This window comes from Epinephelus moara, chromosome 7, assembly GCF_006386435.1.
Source record: "Epinephelus moara isolate mb chromosome 7, YSFRI_EMoa_1.0, whole genome shotgun sequence".
In the NCBI taxonomy this organism is placed as follows: Eukaryota; Metazoa; Chordata; class Actinopteri; order Perciformes; family Serranidae; genus Epinephelus; species Epinephelus moara.
The window spans coordinates 17,514,377-17,520,376 of NC_065512.1; positions in this window are offsets into that span (position 1 = coordinate 17,514,377).

Genomic DNA, 6,000 nt, shown 5'->3' on the forward strand with positions numbered 1-6,000 from the left:
CATCCATGAATATTCATGATGGAACTACAAGGCTGGAATGAGGGTGGAACTGAAAAACTGATTAAATGAGAAAAGTAGCCTAAGTGTGAGGACGACAGAATTACTTTGCGTCTGTTCTTTAAGTAGCCCAGTTTAATAAGTTAATTATATATTTTCTCTGTAAGTGAGCCTGTTTGCAGACGGTGGGTGTAATTTCACAATATGCTAACAAACTCTTAAGTATCATGACTTTCCACATGTCACAAAATTGCCTGTAATAGGATACTGTCGTTACTGTGTGCAAAGTTAACCCCTGTGATTCGCACGACAATGCAGGCAAGGTGTGAATTTTGCGTTTGTATCACAAGAAATACAATCAGCAAGGGCTCGACACATGAAGCTGAAATTTATTTTTGAAGCAAACAATGCAAAGAAACACAAGAAAGTGCAGCTCCTTTTAATATCCTGTTTTGACTTGCAAATATGTCACAACTGTACAAGCCCCATACGGCAACGACAACAATAGACAACATGTCTGAGTCACTCACAAGCATCTATTTACTCTAACGGTAAAGAGGCCTTTTCAGCCAGCTTGAACTGTGAAGATTCCTGTATGACAGATAAACCTCTGAAGAGTTACCGCAGGCTTTTGCAAACTAAATGGCAAACTTCAAGTAAAGAAAAAAAAAAAAAGAGTGCCATCAAGCTGTGTCTTGCCCGGCCATGAAACCTGCAGAGTGAATAGTAAGAATGCCCTGCCTGTTATTATTGTGGCTTTCCGGAAGTGGGCCTCACTACCCCTCCCCATGCCTTGGGGGGATACACAGGTACAATCTTTGTATTCAGTACAGACAGACTCGGTCATAACTCCTGCAACAACGAAGGGCATAAAAAGATACCGAGTTTTCAAAGCTGCTCAGTCAAGAGCGATGAAAAGTTGTTCAAATAATTATTCTAATAAGATGCATTAACAGTTCGACACCAGCACCAACTGGATGCCAGACAACTCCCACATCTAGTAAAGAAAGTGCTTCTAGCGGAGTCCAGGTTCCCTACAGCTCAAGGAAAGTTAGATTCAAGACTTTTTTAAATGCCACTCGGAATAAAATTTAACAGAGATTTTACAATAACCAAAATAAAAGCAAAGAAAACATGAGCTGACATGAATTATTTGAAGTAATTAACATTACTTAGTTAAAACATGACATTTGGGGGAATTCTCTACCATCTGTAGTTAGGTTTCCTGGGCGATTTTGTGTTTCTCACTTTACATGTGCCTTGATTCCCTTTGTGCCAAGTTTGGAAAAACTTTTTGCATAAAATACACCACGCCTCACATGCATTGCCTTGTATCGATTTCAGCTATGCCACAAAATCTTGGTTAAATGGCAAATTTTCATTGAATTTGCACTTCGCCGTGACATCCAGGGGACAGTGACTGCTAGCTAGCAAACAGTGGGTCCACTGATCCGAGCATCCCGGCCAGTAAACAAATATGTGTGTTGTTTGTTCCACTATCCTTATCTTTGTGACGTTAATGTGAGAGGCACTGGGTAAATTACTTTTAAAATTGTTTGTTTGAGATTTCACAAAACGTCAGAAAAAAAGAAAGTCATAACACCCTACTTCCCAAGTCTGAGCAGCTTTAAGACTTTTGAGAGATGGATTTAGATGTCTTGACACCAGTTTATCCCTTATCTTTGTGACATTAATGTAAGAGGCACTGGGGAAATTACTTAAAAAATGATTTGATATTTTACAATGCAACGTCAGGGGAAAAAAGAGTTATAAAATCCTATTTCCCAAGTCTGAGCATCTTTAAGACTTTTGAAAGACTGATTAAAGATATCTTAACTCATTGGTTTACACCTTATTTTTAGGTGAATCATTTCAGTTCCTTACAAGACTTTTTAAGGATCTGCAGGAACCCTAGGGGTCATCCCTACTGTATGTTTGCAGAGTCATGTGTTCTGGACTTTAACAAACATTGTAAGAGACTATCTTTGCACTTAAAATTGCAAACAAATGCAGCTTGAATGGTAAAAAAATCTGACCAGCTACAGTGGAGATATCAGTGATTAAAGTCAAGAAAACTGGCCTGCAAATTTGAGGATGTAGGTTGAAATCAGTAGATGGGTGTTTTCAGCTTTTGACCCAGAGAAACACACACTGCTGAGGACATAAAACCATTTGAAAGGTCTTGATAAACTGTCATATTATGAGGATATTGAACTAGGGAACATAGGACCCTGGGTACATAGATACTCTCCCCTCGGCCCAACTTCAATCAAACTGTAGTTGTACCCACAACTGAAAACACAAGCAATAAGAGGAACACCTGTAACTCAACACTGACATCATTTTCAACAGCTAACCGCCACAACCATGTTTGTTTTTCAGCAACAGTATGTGGACGCTAACATAAAGTTAGCCTCTGTTAGACTGGACCAAGTTAGAAGGGGTAGCCAGTTAGCCAGTGCAGATACACCCGTTTTAAATGTGAACAGATGGGGCCATATTTTTATAAACAGCGCAGTTAATATGGACATCAAGTGTTGTGTTGACGTGCAGTTATTGTGCCGCGCAGGATGAGCTCCAGCTCCCGGTCGGTCGATGGGATCTGCTGAAGTCCGCACTCTGGCTGAGGCAGGCCCGCATGAATAACACAACAGGCTGCTGTGGCTCCGCTGCGCCGAGCACAAAAGGCTGAGGGTAAAACGGCTCTGCTATAAAAACCAGGTCGAGCACAGGCACACCGAGCTCAGGCACCGCGTACCAAACACACACAAAGCCAGGTTTGCTCCATTTTGTTTCACTCCCTCCAAACAGCACTTGGGAACAAACAAGCGCGGCCACTGCCCGGCTCGCCAAAAATGAATATGCAAACCTCTTTCAAAAGCTCCAGTGTGTGTGCATCAACACAAAGCCAAGCGCTAGCAGCCCGTGCTAACGCTAGCTCGCTAGCATCCTCATTTCAATCAGATTGCGTTCGTGAAATATCTAAATATGTCACATATGAACCAGAGTCACGTCGGCGATTACTAATAAAATATGCTAAATTGTATTTGTCGACAGAGGTATGAATATGTAGCGGCGTACAGCCGTCTAATCACACAAAGGGGGGAGGCATGTTTCCATGTAATTTGCCGTCGCACTGCAATAGCTCGTTTCCTCCTCTGTCAAATTTACAGTCGGCTGGCTGAGTGTAAACTACAACAGCGCCCGATATCGTCCTCGTCTGTTTGTCAATCTGCCTCTCATCTGTTTTCCGTTTATCATAAATTGAGAGTAACACAGTTTGAATATGAGTATGAATATGTAAAATGCTGTAATCATTACCTGGTCCTGAACTCTCATCTTGACTCGCTGCTCCTCCGTCCGCCATTTTGAATATTTAACCCGAAATCCCAGCCCTGAGCCTGCCAGTGCCACACACATACATACACACACACACACACACACACGGGCACGGGCACAGACCACAGACACGCGCACACTCCCCAGTGAGCTGAATGTGTTTTGGGTGTTGTTCTCTCAGGCTTATTTACATACTTAAATAGTCATCTAGCTTTTATTGCACTGTGAGTTTGGACGGAGAGGGGCATGGCTGAATCCGAAAGATCCAGAGCCAGCACACAGGTACACTGCTGCCTCTGACAGCAACAATATATCACCCCATAAAATACTTTTAAAATGTCTCTCATACAGGGGCCTCACTATTCAGAGGCTGCAACTGAAGTCTAATTTATTTATCAAGCCAGAAAAAAAGCACATTAAAATATGTCTCTGTACAACAATAACCCTTAATATTTAGGTGTGTGTCATGATCACTGTTACCTTTAGGCCTTTCTATGATTCAAACTCAGACATTTAGACAGGAACAGCAGAGGAGTTACGAGTTTATTGCACCCAAAAAGTAATGCAGTATTAATCAAGATGCATAAAAACAGGAGTTTATTTCTAGGTGCAGCAACATTTTTGCTGTTTTTTAGGGAGTGTACTGTACTTATCAAAGGATGGGTGTGGCTCAGGTGTGGCTTTGTTTTCTTTTTTTATTAATTTATTTTATATTAAACTTCCCTGAAGCTATGTATTTTTCCTTGCGCTTCACAGATTGACAAGGGGGAAATGCATGACCCTCCCTCTCCAATAAATTACCACATTTTTTAAAATATTCACACCAAATGTGTTTAAAACCTGACAGGAGTTTTGTGTGTAGAAATCTAGGTGCAGCAACATTTTTGCTTGTTTTTAGGGACTGTACTTTATTTATCAGAGGAGTGGGTGGCTTGGGTGTAACCCCTTTTTTTTATCTTAAACTTCCTTGGAGCGGCAAATATTTTTCCTTGAGCCTCCCCAATTTACTGGGAGGAAAGGCACGACCCTCCCTCCATGATAAATAACCATATATTTTTTAATCTTTGCACCAACTGTAAGTATTGGAGCCTGTAGCGATTACCACTAGGAGGCTAAGTAGGCTCTTAACTGTGACTTGTTCAAAGAAGTCCACACTGAAGTCCAACAATGCATTTTATGACAATTTATTAAAAATAACAATAACAGTTAACAACTGAGATAGCTAAAGCAAAATTAGACCAAACAAAATATTCCGTTATGTGACTGCAGCCAACACTCACCCTCTTTGTCTAAAAAACTCCCACACCAGTGACTCAACATGCAAAATAATGTGACACCACACCCACTGGAATTACTACGGAAAGTGAAAGTGACCAAAAAAGTGTGTGCAGTCTAAACAGATAATAAACAATGAGGGCTGAACACATATTCTGGCTCCTACAGAGCCAATGCAAAAACAAAACATTACAGGAGTGAAAAACTGTACACAACAGTGGCAATATCAGTAACTTAGATTTTAAAAACTTGCCCTCTGATATTTTAAAGTTAAAAAAAGATATCCTAGAGTAGAAAAATGCCTTGGTTTTTTTACTATTTCCACGCATTCACTAGATCTTAGTCTAAACAGTTTGTTTTTGGCAAAATTTAAATGTAGAATTAAGTCATTTTTAAGATGGAAGTCTACATCTCGTATGATGTGTTCATGGAGAGTAAAGATTGGGAAAAAAATCCAACAATAATTCATGTTTTTACAGTTTCTGGCTATGATTTAAATGATGTAATTTTGGTGATTGTTGGATAAAAAATGCCTTTTAAATCTGCCAGCAGGATTTGGGGTTCAGGGGGTATTTAAAGTAAATACAAAATATAACCATTTAAAGTTATATGTCCTGCCTCTAAGCCAAAATAAAAACCACACGTCCCTAGTGCTTAAAAAAATATTTGACATGCTTGCCCAGTTTTGCACCACCCCTTTCCCCCTTATGAATAACAAACAGTTCCTTAGACATTTTGATGAGGCCTAGATTTAAAATTTTATCTTCATAAAGTTTTTTAAATCATATACACAGCATGGAGTAGCATTAGAGTAATAGTGTCTTGTTGTCATGTTTGATGTAGCCTTTTTTAATTCTGTTTGATGGAAAATGGTCATCTCTGTTGTTGTTTTTTTACTGTATTTACGTATTTAATACATCCATTCTTGAAAAGAAAAAATAATTTGTCAGTTGTGTTCATGACCTCATGTTGACCAGAGAAAGGAAATTTCACTTCTCTAATATGATGGGATGTGAAGTGGGGACACATTTCCTTTTATTCCAGCCACTTCCTGCATTTCGTCCATTAATCTGCACTGCGTATACCAACATGACCCATTAAAGTACATCCCTTTCCTTTATTCACTCACCCGTGTGCAGATTAATAAACAGGTCGAAATATGTGCATCAGTAAGAGACAGCACTGGTGGTTTTGCATGTTTTAGCCCACTTCACGTTCCATATCAGTGTTTCTGAACGCTTGTCAATGTAGTGCAATATGATTTTCTCAATTATGTGCAATGCTGGCGGCACGGTGGTGTGGTGGTTAGCACTGTCGCCTCACAGCCACAGTCCAAAGACATGCAGATTGGGGCTAGGTCAATTGATGACTCTAAATTGTCTGTAGGTG